Source organism: Tetrao urogallus, assembly GCF_951394365.1.
Source record: "Tetrao urogallus genome assembly, chromosome: 1".
In the NCBI taxonomy this organism is placed as follows: domain Eukaryota; kingdom Metazoa; phylum Chordata; class Aves; order Galliformes; family Phasianidae; genus Tetrao; species Tetrao urogallus.
In genome coordinates this window covers 187402035-187419884 of record NC_136813.1, presented here as the reverse complement: position 1 = coordinate 187419884, position 17850 = coordinate 187402035, and the positions used below count along the sequence as shown (strand labels likewise).

At 43.3% G+C, this 17850-nt stretch overlaps 1 protein-coding gene across 1 annotated transcript in view; it reads left to right on the top strand.

Annotated features, from left to right (window-relative positions):
• CAMK1D (calcium/calmodulin dependent protein kinase ID) overlaps positions 1-17850 on the top strand; it is a gene marked incomplete at both ends in the record, with an annotated part of 221070 nt that overhangs the window by 29433 nt on the left and 173787 nt on the right. The window lies entirely within an intron of this gene.

Genomic DNA, 17850 nt, shown 5'->3' with positions numbered 1-17850 from the left:
CTTTTAGTTTGAAACCATTTCTTTTATTTAATTATGATATATTTTACAACTTTATAAACTTATAACAAAGCCCGTTCTCTGTCCCCTGCTTCTAATACTCAGATTAGATGGGTGAATTTATGGCTCAGCTTTTCTGTGTATTGTGCTTAATCTGTTCAAGTTGTAGCTGAATGCCTCCTAGTAATACAAATCATGTAGCTAATTTCTGTCATACGATGACTGTTTTTTCTCTCGTCTTAGAAAAGCAGTAGAAAAAAAGGTTGAACTGAAATGCAGAATTGGTAGAAATGGAATACAGAACTGTTGCTTTTTACCACATCTGGCAGTGGTAAATAGCCCTTATTGTATAAATGTGTTAAGTAAAAATAATAATTTCAAATGTGCCCAAGATTTGAGGAAAAAAATTGAATATGAATCCAGACTTGGCTTTGAATTAGGCAATATGGCTCTCCTGTTGGGTCTAGATATAAATCCAGATCTAAGCCTTGGGACTTCAGTCCTGTATCCTAACCATAATGGTTTATAAAGAGATGGAGAAATATAGTATAGTAAGAAACAAATCCATTAAAGCCCCAGAGTGTCTCAATTACAGGGCTTGAGAGATGAAAAGAGGATGTTGGTGTGGCACTTTTTATTACTGAAGAAGACCTCAGGGCAGCAAAATTCTCTGCTGATATCACCTCAGGTGTCACCTCCCCTCCACGTGGGTATCTTCTTGTACCAGCAAAGCACTGATAGCATAGGGGGTCTCTGGGGTTGGGAGAAGAAGGTGATAACAAACGTTATCAGTTATCAAGGGAGTTGTATTTGTGACATCTGAGAAGGCTGCCATAGAGGTATGTCTGTAGGGCACAAGGGTGTCTATGTGAGTTCCTGCTGGTTGCAGGAGAGGAGTAGATAGTCTATGCTTTGGGTTTTGGTGACGGGAAGACCTTGTTGATGGGCTACATCTTGGTTGAAACAGATGAAGATTCAGAGCCATGCTGCTGGTACTGAACTGTAAAAAGATCACAGAGGAGTGTCCAGATGGGGAGGTAGGAAAAGCTGGAAGAAAGTGCAGAGAAGTGCTTGGCTTGTACTGGTGCAGCCCATGAGATGGATGTGTTTGATGCTCAGTGTGCATTTGGAAAGTCCAGGAGGGTTGCAGGAAAAAAAATGAAGTAGATGGGAAAGGTTTTTGTACTCAGTGCAAAAGCAGCTGAGTGGCATTGCAACAGCATCAGGTGCAGGAGTGAAGACAAAAAGTAGAAGTATTTGTACCCTAATGCTGGAAGCCTGAAAAAGTGTTATGGGAATGAGTGCTCCATGTCAAGAGACAATCATGACACAGTGGGTACCTCAGGGACCTACTGAGAGGAGATAATTAGTGGGATGCATTGTTGCCAAGCTACCATTATTATGAGTGCTGGAGTGGGATGTATAGATGGAGGAGGGATAGTGCAAGTGAAGGTTAATACAAAATGCAGCAGTGTACAAGTGTTATGGTAAAAGAGGGGCCCTGTAGTATCCTTGTGGGTGAAAATCCTGACTCTAATAACAAGTACGATACTTAGATTGTACTGCTGTCCCCCTCTCTGCAATCAGGAAATATTAAGTGAGATTAAAGTAGCTGCCAATCTGGGACAGGTATTAATAGCAGGAGATTTCAACTACCAGTACATAGATCGGGTAAATGCTTCATCCGAATGAGATGTAGTGAGAAAGTTTTGGATGGAGTAAATAGTTGCTTCCCAGAACAATTAATCCTAGATCCTGTAAGACAAGATACTATTCTGGATTTGGCCTGGAGTGGTGCTCAGGACATGGTCCAAGAGTCATTAGTGGGTGAGCTCACTGGTAGCGAGTGCATTACAATTAGACTTAACATCACAGCAGGAAAAGGCAGGCCACATAAATCCAGTATGTTGAGATTTGATTTCAAGAGAGTGAGAAGGTAAACATGAGGCAGACAATGAAATAAGTGGTTTGGAAAAGCAAGAAACCTATACACAATTCCTGCAGGCTCAGCAGAGAAGTTAAGAAGTATCTGATGGTCCGAAATGTGGCATCTGGGAAATGGAAAGCTTGTTCCAATAAAGAGAAAGGGAAAACCTGTAAAATGTGACAGGTCAGATGTAAACATGAAATAGAATTTGAAGAAGCCCCTATAGGTAGTCAGATGCCATGGAGATGGCAGAAAGACCTCATGAGAATGACTGTGCCAAAAAAGTGCTGCATGGCCTTCAGTGTAAATAAATGTGAGATAATCCATTAAAGGAAAATGTGTGGTTATGAATGGAGGTAGAGAAGGACTGGAGATAGACAGCTAAAATGACCAAAGGGTGGAGTAGCACCTTGTGAGGAGAAACTGCATAAGCTGGGACTTCAGCAGAGAGAGGAGAGGACAGGTGGAAGGTATGTTGAAATGAGCAGGTGGTTGGATTAAAATCTTTAGATTTTAACAGTATTTTTAACTGCTGTTTCCTGCTCTGGTAAGTTCTGAAGCTGTATCTACTTTGTTCTTAGATGCTGAAGGCATCTTTTAAGTGTGCAAGTCTATTGACTAAAGGAAAACATTCAAGAAGGAGTGAATGGGCAGATGCATGAAGCTTCTGTGATCTGTGCCTGGCCTGCAGCCAGTCTTTATCTAAAAATCCAACTACTACATTATGTTGGCTAGTGTTGATGCCTTGCAGCACAATTTGCCTTTTCATCTGCTTTACTTTATACTACAGCCCCATGCAAATTAAAATATTGTGATCCTTGTTTTCCTAAAGGATGGGAAGGAAGTGAGAATGGAAGTGATGGGAGAAAGGTTATGGGTATGGTTATGAGAAGGACAGAACATTTAGGGCAGTGTGAAGGTAAATCAGTGCCCCAGGTACAGTGGAAGGAGTGTGTGGAAAGGGTGGAGAACAAAGAAGTTCATGGACAGGAGACTGGAGAGCCCTAGCTTGGGGCTGTGGGGGGGGAATAAGAGGTATGTGTTACAAAGGTGATTTTAGTACATTTGTAGAAGCCAATATGGTGTACATTTAGGATGATTCATCTCCACACTGGACTTTAGCACATACAAACTGTATATGTGAAGTAGAAGGACAAATTAACTTGTTCCTGAGTAAATGAAAATTTTGGTACCATGCAGACTGGTTGCTCTAGAGGCTCCTAAAGCAAACTATTTTATTTTTCAATCAAATCTGAAAAGCAAACATAAGAATTCTGCCTAGTATCATGAGCATTATAAATCCACCCACCCTCAAACTAATTTTAATACAGATAGCAAAGCAATTTTCTGACAAGAAAGTTCTTAATTGAGTGCTTTAATAGCAAGTGGCAAGGAGAGGACTGTGGGCTCTGTTGCAGCTTAGGAAGCAGGCTGGGAAGAGAACGGAAATGAACAGTAAGAAGTATTGTCCACAGTCATTAGCTATGGACAGCATTTCAGTGTGACTGAGCTATGAGAAAGTCCTTTTTGTTACGGCTGTGGACATGGCAGATCATCTCAGTTGTTGCTTCTGATGTAAAAGAGGAGAATGGCAGCACATGACTGCCATGTTCATTGTTGGCATGGTGCTGGTTGGGTCAGTGTGGAAGTCTTTGGCCAACAACTATATGAGATAACAAGTGAGTGTGGGTGAATTTTCGTCAGCTTTACAATGTTCTGACATGTCTTTCCCAGTTGAGACGCGTCTCATTTCCCACTTGTCTGTCTCTGGGTTCAATTGGAGGACTTGGAATACATGGGACCAAGCAGCTGGGAATGGAAAGCCTCCAGGAAATTCAGCCTATTCCCTTGGCTTCCCCACTGTTTTTATTATTTTCCTCCCCTCGGTTTGCAGCCATTTGTACTGGCAGCCCTCAGTCCCCATGAGAGCTGAAGTCCAGAGGTGGGAGGATATCATCAGATATCAGAGGCCAACAGAGTCTGAAGTTGATGCTGTCAGCTCCAGTGAGAGGCTGGGAGGCCTCGTGACTCCCTTAACCTATGCAGTGTGGCTGACCCTGAGTGCCAGGTCTGCAGTATCTGGCTGCCTGTAGACCTTTGTCAGCTGTCTGGTTTTTGGTGGAAGCCCTCCTGCATGAGTCAGCTTGCTTATAATAAACCAGTGAGTCATGCAATTGCAGTGTTTCCTTCTGCTTTACTGTAGGATTAGGTTGTTGCAGAAAGACTCCACAACTTTGACCTCATGAGGCTCTTGTTTGCTTTGACATCCCTTCTCCTCTGGGGACTACACATAGAAACACAGCAGAGAGAGTTTCCTGTCAGTTTACTGGTGGCTCTGGCATGGCCATGCTTGGACCCAGCCCTTCCTTGCACAGCAGGGCAACGATGTTGTGTTGTGGCTTGCCTTATGTAGCCTCTATGGGTCAAGCTGTGGCAGGCAGCCCATGTCCTGTGGTGGAAATAACACCAGTGCCACACTCTCAGGAATGCATCATGACTAGTCTATTTTGGGAAACAGCCATATAGACAAGAGCTTAAAGAGGACAGCATGCATCAAATTCAAGATGACTGTTTGGCTCAGAGAGGAGAGGATGGTTTGCCTTTGTCATTGGGGGTGGCGTCCTTTGCTCTCACTGGGAGCTGTTCTCATTCAAAGAACCCCAAGTCTGCAGAGATCACCCCACCACATCTCTATGAAGAAAGGCAAGCTTGACCTCAAAAGCAGGAGATGCTGCCAGCGCTCATCCCCTGCAGCACTCCACCTCATAACCACATCTTAACCAACAAAGAAGGATTGTCACCATCCTGAAATTAATGCGTGACAGTGTTTATTTATGTATTCTTCCACTATGGGTGCTCCGTACTCATCTAACTTTACTTTTGGAGGCAGTTCTGTTCTTACACTTCAGGAAATTGGTAATGACTCCACGATGAATTCATTTGGACTAGTAAAGGCTGCGGGGGACTGAAGATTTCAGCTGAGCTGGGGGCAACAACATGAATCTATAGGATTTATACTTTGAAATCTCATGGTGGTTACAGCAAACCTCAGTTGCTTTACATCTTGCTGCCCAGGCACCAAGTGTAGGTGTAGTGAATAAGGGTAGGGTGGGAGGATTACTTAATGTCTGGAATGCTGCTTGGCAGGGAAGGACTTGGGAGTGCTGTTTGCAGCCAGCTGAACATCAACCAGATGTGTGCCCAGGTCCAAGAAGGCTCTTGGCTCCTGGTCTATATCAAAACAAATATGGCCAGCAAGACTGGTGGAGGAGACTTGAAGGAAGATCTCGTCAGTCTTGTCTGAAAGGAGGCTGTAGCTAGAAGGGTGTTGATCTCTTATGTGACAAGAGAGAAGATGTGAATAAATGGTCTCAATTTGATCCAGGGGAGGTTTAGATTGGTTATCAGAAAGAATTTCTTTATTGAGAAACTGGTCAAGCATTGTACCAAACTACCCAGGGAGGTGGTCAAGTCTCCATTCCTAGAGTTACTTAAGAGACATGTGGATGTGACAATAAGGGACACGGTTTAGTGGTGCTACTCAGTGGTTGTACCTGTAGACCTTCAAGGCTAGAAAGGAACCACAAGTAGTGACAGAGCTGGAAACATGATCTTAAGTTCTGGATTTGAATTCCAAGGGTGTGTACAGAACTTGCTTTTTCCAGTGCAGATATCCAGCCCACTGCATTAGAGGCATATGCTTCACGCTGCCCTGTTTATCTGTAGGTTGTGGCAGGAGATAAAAAAAAAAAAATAAAACAAAACAAAACTTCATCATCCAGTGAAAGAACAAGGAAATTAGAGATAAGCAAATTATTATTACCCAAACTTTGTTTTCCTGAGATAGAAGTTGGTGCCAGCCAACGCAATGCTCTTGTTCCCTGTGGAAATATATAGATTTACACTAAGCAAGGAGCTTGAAATGTGCATCCAGTAGAGGAAGTGTTACGTAGGATTTTGGAAGAAAAACATTTTCTGCCCTTTTTAGAAAAAGGAACGTAACTGTGCTGTTTTCTGCAACACAAATAGTGCAGTGCACTCAGGGCTGGGAAGTACTGGTGTCTCCTGAGTCCCGGATCAGGGTGGAATATGGCCACAGAGAAAAGTCCTGAAGTCACATTGCACAGTATTTTTGAGCATTTTGCTTTGCTGAGTGTTTCCCTTGTCGAATTGTGGCTGTGGGTCTGGCAGACCTTCACCTGAGCAGTGGTTGATAAGCTTCAGTCTCCAAGGATGGATTAATTTCATAAATGAAAAGACAGCAGTGCTTCCAAAGGCGGAGGATCTCCAGGGACCTCTCTGCAGGAGATGGGTTCAGGTTGCCCCTTCAGTGTGGCTTTGGTCACTGCAGATGAGATTGCTTTGCAGAACCTATTAAAAGACAGATTAAGATCTCTTGCAGAGGTCACTTAGCAAACAGGGAGACAAATCAGCTGCCTTTCTCTGAGGAATACGTGTTTTCCTCTCAGTCCTCAAAACAATCTGGGGAATGTGTTTGGATCCAGCTTGATTCTGCTGGATTTAACCCTCTCATCCCTGGGAAAAATCATTTGTGTCCTGCCCGCATGATGGGGTTGGGGCAAGCTGTTTCCCATCCCTTGGGGACTAAGAAGCTCAGGGATGCTTTGTAGCTTTTGCGGGGTTTCTGCCTTGGCTGCCTGGAACCCACTCCCTTTCTGGCTTCCAGAGCCACATTGGTTTTCAGAAGCATGCAGCAGGGTTTGTGGAGTATGTGTGGGGATACGCCTGTGTGTGCATGACATGAGGGTGACTAAAGTTGGCTGGCATGTGGTTACATAAATTTGCATCAGCCCCTATGTTGTATGTAAAGCACAGGGATGACTCAAAGGCAGGATCTGCAGTGACACGTAGCATCTGCTGGCTGTCACTGGTTGACAGCTCAAGGCAAAGCTGTGGTTGGGTCTGGTTGTGTGTTACCCTGGCCTGGCATCTGGGTGCTCGTGGTGCTGGCATCCATCCATTAGGGAGTGGGGTTCTGGTGCTGAACCTCAAACCAGCTGACCAATGGGTCAGCACCATCTGGAAATGCAATACTGTGTATGTGGGCTGTTGAAATGGAAAGCAGCTGATAGGAAAATGAGCCCCATATCTCTGCAGTGGTGATTCCCCTACTGCCCATACGAGGCAAAACCACGTTTAGATGTAATGATAAAGGGTGCACAGTGAGCAGAATTCAGCTGTGAGCCCTTTTGAGCCTAGCATCCAGACTGAAAGCCTTGAGCAAGACATGTTGGACTGCAGAGAAAGATTTTGCTGGTAAGAAGAGGGTTTAAGAAAAACAGTTTTGTTCAAGAAAGAGTGCATTCTTCATAGCTGTCCTACATATTCAGAATCATGCCTTCAGATCGCAAGATTAAAAATAAAAACTTTTTTTTTTTTTTTTCATATTCAAGTTTCTGGATGATGGAGCTCAGATTTCTATGCTTCACAATTCTGTTTTTCTTCCAGCACCACAAGGCCCTTTCCCTCCACCCTACCCCAAACTCCCGGCTAATTGCTGGTTCCAGGAGCTGGGGTGTTAAGAAAGGGCCAGGATGGGCAGTTCTGGTGCTGTCTGACTTCAACCAGTAATAACTACATCAACTGAAGGCAGATGGCAAAGCACAGTTTTGTCATGTTTTACATGGATTAATGATTTCAATAAACAGCTTTTCTCATTTGTGTATGTTAGGGGCAGCCCAACATCTTAGAAAACACTCCGAGTTTTCTCTGGCTTTCTCAGTGGCTGCATTCGAAGGCTGAGTTTGTTTGATCTGCCTCAGTCCTCTCTAATGTTTGTCATTTGTAATAGCCACCAGACTGCAATGAGACAGCAGTTGCTGATCCCCTAGGGGTCTGGTTTTCCCTTGATGTATCTGTAACTCCTTTTATAATCGTAAGAGTTATTGGTACATGCTGTGGGGATTAGTTAATGACCTGTGGTGTGCAATGCAGCAGGGCATGGCTCTCCAGTGTCTCCCATTATCTGCTGTGCTGCAGTGATTTCTGAGTGCTGTGAAGATGTGCCTTCATTAAGCTGCAGTGCATGATGGGGACAAATATCACTGCTCTTGTCTTGAGATGGGAAAACTGAGATGCTCCTCCTTTCGTGGGTAAACAACATGAAATGCTGCAAAGTCAAACAATTTATGGTAAGCTAAGCCTGGTTCAGGCTGCTGTGATTTAACAAGTCATCTCTCTATGCCTGTGCTCTCGCAAAGGCCGTGGATGTTCTCTTATCTGGGGGCAACTTCTGTGAGGTGGGCTTAGCTGAGAGGAGAGGTGAAGCTGTCATACATGAGGTTGAGCTTGATGAAGATATCAGATATGCTGTCATCTCCCACAGCATTGCTTATGACATTATTTAGAACCTCATAGAAAACCTCCAGGATCAGTTGTGGGAACAGGCTAGTGGTATGCTTGGGTCTCTGAAGTGTAGGCCATATTACATATACACATGCCCATGCTTTCCCACGGCTGTCAGAAATGCTAAGAGCAATTATCAAAGGAGAATATGGCAACATGAAGGAGTATTCCATCTTGTTGGGTAGCATCTATGTTGATATTTACATATATACCCTGGAAATGTTCAAGGCCAGGTTGGATGGGGTTCTGGGCAACCTGGTCTACTGCCTGATATAGTGATTGGCAACCCTGCCTGCAACAAGGGGGGTTGGAACTAGATGATCTTTGAAGTCCCTTCCAAATCAAGCCATTCTATGATTCTACCATATGGTCACCATGTTGAATGTCACTGCAGCCCAGTGTAAAGCCCAAGTCCCAGGGCAGTATGTATTGTCCAGGAGTGACTGTATTGCATGTCTATTCCTGACTAGATGTAAAACAAACACATGGTTTCTGTGTTATCTTGACCTAGACTAATGTTGCTATTTTGGGGTTTTATGTCAGAAGCACAAAAAATCCTGGAAATCACAGATGGAAAAGACCTATGAGATCATCCCTTCCACCCACAAGATTGTTCCCTGCAAAATATTCTCCATTGCTTTGTCCAAAGCAGTCTAAATTCATTTTGGAGGGGGATCCTAATGCTTCCCCAGGGGAAAGCAATAGAATCTTACATCTTGCAGTGTGCCAAGGAGAACTCATTTATCTTCAATCTACAGTGCAAAGTCAGTTTTACTGAGTTTAAACCTGCCTGTCCAGATTCAAGTCCCTGAAACTGCTCCTGCTCTTAATGCTGTTGGTGCACTGCATGGCACAAGGGCTTGCAGCAGAAAGAACTGAACACAGACTGCTTAACCCTCTTTAATGAGATGAGTTTTCCACCAGATCTCAAACAGCGATAGGTCTTTGGACTATACTGCTCACCCCACAGGGCTGCACCTCCTCTTTCCCCTTGAGACAAACTTCCCAAAGAGCGTGTTTATTTTTCAAGAGGTTGAAACAGTTAGAGACGTACTTCACCTGCACTGCCATAGGTCTGTGGAGCTGAGTGGAATCCACCTGAGGGTACTGAGAGAGCTGGCTTGCACAGGTACACTCTTTGCTGGGTGAAGAATTGGCTGGGGGTCTGGGCCCAAAGAATGGTGGTGAATGCAATTAAATCCAGCTGGCCACTGGTCACAGGTGATGTTCCCCAGGGGTTAGTATTGGGGCCTGTCCTCTTTGGTGTCATTGTTGATGACCTGAATGAGGGGATTGAGTGCACCCTCAGTAAGTTTGCAGATGACACCAAGTTGGGAGGAGGTGTTAATCTGCCTGGGCATAGGAAGGCCCTGCAGAGGGGTTTGGACAGGCTGGATGGCTGAGGCCAATACTGGGGCATAGGACGTGGTTTAGTAATAGGACTCAGTAGGTCAGACTGATGGTTGAAGATCGTTCCTGATGTAGATGGTTCTGCGATTATTAGTGATTAGTAGCTTTCTGATGGATGGATTAGGCTGTCTCAGTGTGTCCACATGCTTGGGCTCCTGGGCAGAATGCTGTGGACAGCAAGCCTTCTCCCAACCCTTGTCACACCTGAGATGCAGCAAGATATTAACAACATCTGCTAATGAGCCCCATCACATTATCGAGAAGTCTATTTTTAATACAGAATGCAAAAGAACAAAAAAAAAAAAACCAACACAACAATTCATAACAAACTTTACAGATATATTGGAAAAGAAAACACTCTCCATCTGCAGGGCGGGGACTGTGTGTGCCTGTTCCCTGCTCCATCCCAACTGTGTGCCTGCTCTCACCCTCCTGTCCCCTGGGAGTGGAGATGGAAACCTCTGCGCTGAGCTCTGGCAGTACAGTTGGATGCCGGGAAGAGGGTTTTGCCAGTACTCAGCAGAAGCCAGCTCTTGCTTCACTGTAGCAGTTAAACACACCAGCACCACAAACTTGTACAGTCCTCCTAGCATGGACTGAATAGCTATTTGTGTTTAATTTTTCTGCACAGGGGAAATTTTCTTCTTGGGCTCTTGAAAACTCACCCCAATGTTTGTGAGATCCGTAAGCTCGTAGTGAACAATATTTTCCCTCCTTTAGTCACGGAGGAGTCTCCGGACTGGAATCGTTCAGCAGCTGGCAATTTTCAGCTGTCTTTCGGTTGTGTTTTCAGTGGGATCTGAACATCTTTGGAGAACACTGATTTAAAGCCAAGGATCACAGCATGGGCCTCCCTCTGTGGCCTCCTTTGGGTAAGCTTTCCATAGAGGCCACAATTGCCACTGCTGGTGGGCTGCAGTGACCAAGAGGATGTCGTGTGACCCATGTGAGATGCAGGACTCCACACAAGAAATGTACCAGGTTGTTCATTTGTTTGGCTTTTAGGTTTTTTTTTTTGGCAGTGGATCCTACTTAAGCTGAAACCCCTGAGCTGTGTGTGGGGCTACTTCAGCCCATCTCAGCCATTTGTACTGATGCACGAATGTATAGAGGAAGGAAAAGGTCTTCATGTCTACTGACAAGTCCTGTTCGTGCTGAGCACTTGCAGTGGGTAAAAGGAATAGGGCAAAAAGCATCTTTCAGAGTAACCTCTCATTGCTTGCCTCTTGGTTCCAACATTTTTACTGAACCTGCTTGTCTTACCTGTACTAAGGACATAGTTCTGCCATGCCTCTGCATCCTACTAACAATAATCCTCCCATCTCACTCCCATTAATTATCCCATATTCATGTAACTTCCTGATTCATTTATTTTGCTCTGCTTGCATTTATTTTCTCTGCAAATTCCTCAGGCCAGAGGCTGTGTGTATCAGGCATAAAGTGAATGTCCAGCAGGATTACAGTGTGCAATTTGACTTGACTCAGATTTTAGAAATGAAATTAATTCCTGCAACAAAGAATATAAAGCTGGACAGGGCTCTGAGCAACCTGTTCTAGCTGTCGGTGTCCCCGTTCATGGCAAGGGAGTTGAACTAGATGACCTTTAAGTGTCCCTTCCAACCCAAATGATTCTGTGATTCTAAACCTCATTTCTTATCAGACTTTGACTGTATAGTAATTGAATCATGTAGAAATACAATATAAACATGCAAAAATTCTACTCTTTCTAATATCAAGGACAAACACTTGAAATGTACTGAGTTATCATCACCACGTTCAGTGGTGCCTGCACCCATTTCTTACCACCCACAAAGCCTGCTTTCAGAGTAACCAGGCTGAACTGTTAGCATCCCTAGCTGTGCGTTTTGCTCTTTGAGCTTCACACTGCTGCTTTGCTGAGCACATTTGTGCTGATTCACTGAAGCGCAGTTCATTTGTTTTATCGATGCACCCACGGGACAGTGGGGAGAGTGGAAGTGAGCCTGAGATTGCAGTATTGAACTTTTTGTCTCTCAAACCATTGCACCAACCCCTAGATCAACAAGGGACAAGCTGATGGCTTTTGTGTGACAATTTGGAGGTCACAACTCTGCTGGTAGCAGCTGGGTGTTCGTGCTGCAAAAAAAAATTGTCGCTGTAGCTGGTGCGGCTGTTAGCATCTTTCACTAACAGCAGCATGCACTTGTGGGTAAAATGTGGCTGGTCGTCCCTCCTGTGCTCTGCAAAGGGGCTGTCATGCAGAGCAGATAGACTTCTCTCGTGTTACAAATTCTGAACCAATTATTCTTGCTTGACTCATGCAAAATTCAGAGAAATTGGCTGTCAGAGCAAAACCCTTCTGCATTTCTTGCCTTGCATTCATTTCAAGCTAATAGTGGAACCACAAAATCTCTTGAGTTTTATTATAAAATTACTAAAGAACCAACAGGCTGTGTCCTTCCAAGTGGAGGTCTCTGCAGCCTCTCTCCACTTTTGTAATTATCCGTTTGCAGAAAGTAAGGGAATTTATATAATGGCTTGGCAGATACATTATTAATAATTATTGGCAGCACTGTAGACTCAGCTGATATTTTGCTCTGTTGTTGGAGATGAAAACCCAAGTGCTAATAGTTTGGACCTGGGGAAGACCTTGAAGGTTTTTATTATATCCACTTGTGCATAAATGAGGAAGGAGTCAATCATAAACTCACTGCATCCTGAAGACACCAGTCTGTTCATTCCGTGTATCTCTTCACTGCGGTGCATGCAAGCACAGACCACTTCTGCTACTTTTCATAGAATCATTAAGGTTGGAAAAGACCACTAAGATCATCCACCCCCACCATGTCTGCCAAGTATGACCATCAGTGCCACATCCATGTGTTTTTTGAACGCCTCCAGGGGCAGTGAACCCACCACCTCCCCATGGGCAGCCTGTGCCAATGCCTCACCACTCTTTCTGAGAAGAAGTAGTTCCTAATATCCAGCCTACATTGGGATTGTTTTCTGTGAAGTGGCTCCATCCTTCCTCTCCTTGGGGTGAGCACCACTGGTAGTGTCTGTGTCCACTGCAAGGTATGGACATGCATGGAGGCATTGACTTTCTATAGGAGATCATTAGGAGGCTCTTGGGTGTTAGAATCAAATTGTGCAAGTGCAGTACATCTCTAGCCTGTTTACTCTTTCCCAGTTAATAGAAAAAAAAAATCATACCTCCCGGAATTCCTACTTTAATTTCCTTTTTGGGTTTCCATGAGCAGCTTTCTGCCTGCAAGTGTCTCTTTTGGTGTAACAACTGTACTGAAAGAGAACCAAACCTTGGTGTTGTGAGACGAAGTTGTAAGTGCTGGGTTTGCTTTGGAAGCTGACCAGGAATATTCCTCATTGGTGCAGAGATTTTCCCTTCGTTAAGGTTTTCACACTTACAAGAACACTGATGCACCTGGGGGCTCTGGTACTGTAGACTCCAGCAGGTGGGCGGACAAGAAGGGAGCAGTGTCTTTATTGTAAAACCATTCCTGTGGGCGCTGATAAGTCATACACTTCAAGGGCTTGTCTGCACCACAGACCTGTTTGGCACAGAGCTGTTAGTCTCACCAGCACACCAGCCCGGTTTGTTTACAGGGTTGGGAACCCAAACAAGGTGATGTAGCTAAACTGCTCCTGGAGCAACGTCATTCGGGGTATTCTTGTGTGCTATGTTTTTTGTTTGTTTTTTTCACAGCAACAGTGTGGCCAAGCTCTTAAGGTAAGGACTAACTGACCTAGGGCTTTGTTAGTTTCAATTCAAAGGTAAAACAGTGGAGTTCCTTCACCAATTGAACTAAATAGCCACGCTCTCTGTACAGCATTCTCCTATCCTGTTGTCTGAGCAGGGTGACCGATAAGGGTCATAAGACAGGATCTCAGCAGTGGATTACTTGGTGGTGTAATCCTTCCGTGCTGTTTCACATCTCAGTCTTTTTTTTGTGTGTGTGCAGCTCTTCTAATAGAAGTGTTTGTTTGCAGCAGAGAGGAAACTGCAGACTCCCTGCCACATACTTCTAATGAATAGGGCAATGAGAGGTATAATCTAATTGTTTGCCAGAAAAACAAACAAACAGACAAGACACTGTGTAAGTATAGTCAGAATGGATGATCGGCTCCAGAAAAATGGGGAATTTGCAGTGTGATACTTTATATAAGCAGAATACTCCATCTTGTCCCAGTGGCATATATGGATGATTAATAGCAATAACATGCTAGTTGCAGTTGGCAGGAGATGCTCTTTAGCATTGGCATGTTGCAGGAGGCTGAGCAATCAAGTTTGTGTGGGTACAAAATAAACACGGTCCTGCAGCTCCAGCACGTGAAACAAGTAGGAGTTATCAGAATGAAACCAGTCTCCTTTCTTTTGGCTGCATGGTAGACTTTATTAAAGTTGATGGCACAGATTGGTTGTCAAAAGATATTAGATTAATTGCTGTTTCTCACAATGATTCCTTTTCCCTTCTCCCAGAAGTATGACTGTTCATTGCCTCAATTTCTGTGCTAATAAAATGGGGATTACAACATCACTTATCTCACAAGAGTGTTATCAGCTTGAATGAACTAGTTTATCTGAAGGTTCCCGATGGAAGGTGCAAAGTTGTTTCATAAGAGCTCACAATTCCAGCTAGAAAACAGTTTTGTATGATGAATGCTGAGGTTAGAAAGGTGTGAAGACAATTTAGCTTCCAAATGCTGTGAGCCCCGATGCAGCACCAGATAATCTGTGAACCTAAGCCCTTGATACCCAGTGGTTAATCAGGATCAGACTCTGCCATGTGCCTGTTGAAACCAATAGAACCAATAGGTATATGTGCATAATACTATAACGTTGTCCCAAAATAATTATAGATACGTGTTCTTTAGACTTTATGAACAGGAACTCTGTAAAATCAGGCAGCATTAAACTATACTTAGACCATAGCAATGGGCAAGGAAAGAGCAACTGGTGTCATCTACCTAAACTTCTGTATGGCCTTTAATGCAGCCCTCAGCAACATTCTTTGAATTGGATGGACTGTTAGAAGGATAAGGAATTGGCTACATGGCTGCATCCAGTGAGCTACAGTCAATAGATAACTGACTGAATGGAATCCATTAATGAATGGCATACCTCAAGGCACTGCTACTATTAAATAAATTTATCAATGACATAGAAACTGGCATAGAGTGCACCTCCATTGAATTCATGGATGATACCAAGCTGAGTAGTGCTGTTAGTACACTAGAGGTAAGGGATACCATCCAGAGGAACCTTGGTGGGCTTGAGCAGCAGAACCACGTGAATCTCATGAAATACAAGATCCTGCATGTGGGTCCGGGTAGTCCTCACTCTTGCTACAGACTGGGTGATGAATGGTCTGAGAGCAGCCCTCCAGAGAAGAATGTAAGGGCTGGTGGGTGAAAAATTGAATAGGAGCCAAGATGCATATAGTTTAGTCTGCATCCCTTCCAACCCAAACCTTTCCATGTTTCCATAGATGGATTACCCCAAGCTGCTAGTTAGTAAGTTGATGGATGCCTTCATTCCAGCTGAATTCTCAGGAGTTCCTGAATTGTCTTTTAAATTAAGCAGAGGAATACAGTCTGATATTGTGCTTTCTGTTAGATACACTCTGTTTATTTCCTGGCTTTTTAAAGTGGATTAGGAAGGTCAAATCTGTTTCTGGAGATGGGCACACTGATGACTGGGATTTGTGTCTATGTAGAGTCTGAATGTCGGTTTCTCATAATGCAAAGTTGAAAATCTTAGCTCAGGAATCCCAGACAGCGTGCAGCAGCATTAATAATAGAATGTAAATCTGCAAAGGCAGAGCATTATCTACAAGAATGCTTGGTGTTACACTCTCTCTGGGTGTGCTTTTATAGAATACCTCACGCTGAAAATTTAATTAATCAGAGAAGGGTTATCACATTACCAGCCTGACTGAGTTCTTTTTTAGTGAAAAAATGTGTGTTTAAAAGTCTAAATGCTGCTGTTACAATGACTAATTATCTACAGAAAATTGAAAGCACACAAGGAATTATCCAGAAAGAACATTTAGACATCATCCGTCTTCTGAAAAACATTTGTCCAAATGTATTAAGGAGAATATTATTGCAGCATAAGATGTTGGCCACTTGGAATATATTTTTCTGCCTTCTCTTTAAATTCATTCTTGCTACTATTTTTTTTTTTTTTAAATACAGTGTCTGAGTGGATTAAAGATTTATTGAATTTTTTAACTGTGATGATTCTCTGGAAGAGATTGATTTCCCCGACGCCTCCGATTCTGTATAATTTTTGTGTTATTTATGAAATAATGAGAAATATACATCAAAGTAATGGGAGCAGCAGTGGCACGGAGCACTAGTGACATGTCACAACGTGTGGGTCAACAAGGAGTCTCATCTCTTGTATTTATGAGCTGTGACAGTATCATAGAGATTGCAGCTTGCAGAAGCAAACTGATTGCCAAAGCTAGAACTGGTGGAGCGTTCACATATAAAGCTGTGCACTCTTACATTAACTGAGGATCAGGGTTTATTAATTACACAGGACTTCATGATGACATGTCTTGTAGAAAAAGAACAAAGCACACAGTAAAACTCTTTGGTTTTACATTAGGCAAAATAGAGAAAGGACTTTTACAACCCAGCATGGGTTTAAGAGAGTAAAATTTACTCCTACTCAGAGGGTTATGCAAATTAAGAGCATCCTTGGGTTTTACGTTGAGTTTTAGCAATGAATTAGCCCTGTGCCAGTGATTTACAACAGTCTGATAATTACAGCAGGGAAATAAATGGCATATAGTTGTTCTTTCTTAGGAAATGATGGAAAACAAAACAAGAGCAGAGAAATCTCAGGGAAAGAAATAGAAGGTCAGTTATGTAGATAATATAGGATGCACAGAGAAGTCAGAAAACATGTATTTGATGACTACCTTTTTGGCTGACACAACAAGGCAGAACTAATACTGCAGACACTCCTTAAAAAGAGGCAAATCTCTGTAGCAGAGAATGGTACGAGATATGGTTTAGGAATAGGAATGGGAGGGTGGTTGGACTAGATGATCTTGCAGGTCATTTCCAACCTTGTGATTCTGTGATTCTGTAGTGGCTGACACTATCTCTGCACCAGTTTGGGAGAGAGATCAATGGGATGTGTTCAAGTGCTTGAGGACAGCATGTTGTTAAGTCAGCCTTGCTCTGGAAGTCAGTGTCCCATTGAACGAAACTCCTCCTTTGGAGGAGAAATGGGCAGGGTGGGATGCCTATGGCAAGGAAACTGCATATTAATAACCAGCCCAGTGAGGCAAACAGTTAGCCAAAGAAAATAATATCCAAAGGGAGAACAAAGTGCCTATTCCTGCTGCCTTTGCACATACAAGAAGTCCTATGTTCAGCCCTGCAATTATCCTTACATATAGTCTCAAAATCAAGGACCTGAGTCATATGTCTAAGCATAACGAGTTCCAATGAAATTTACTCTTAGAATGAATACTTTCTTTTCTGAACATTTCCATTGCCCCCAGTATAACTTTTGAGCCAAGTACTCCACTAGTATTCAGCCTGTTTAGTTTTGCTCATTTATAGGAAATGGAAATAAATGTTCAGATCAAATTAATGGCCATACATAAAATAGTAAGTGGATGTTGTGAATTATTCTCGTGGTTGTTCTTTTTCTTCTAATGATTAAGAAAGACTGCAGTGATGCAAGTAATAAGTAAACACTGACTGAGCATATTTTGGAATTCATGCAGAGCTTTCCATCAGCAGAGCTGGCCTAACCCTGCTGTGGTAATTACATGATGCACAGCACAGTGTCTCACCCTTCATTCTCCCTGTATGAACAACCACCACTCTCAGGCTCGCTGTAATAAAACAACCGATAACTCCAAATAATTACCTGTGCTAATCACCAAGCTCCAAAAAAATATTCATTCCAAATAATGGCATCCCTTTATCATTTGTGCAGCAAATGAAGACATGTTAGCTTCTGGAGAGCAGCATTGACTTTCATCATGTCTTCTTGACGCAGCGAGTCCTCACATTGCCTAACATGTTGTGTGAATCGTCACTGGCAGCCTACATAGGCTTTAAAGACATACTGCAGCTGCTCTGAATTTTAGTAAGAGAAGAAGGCTTTGTAGCCACAGGTTGCT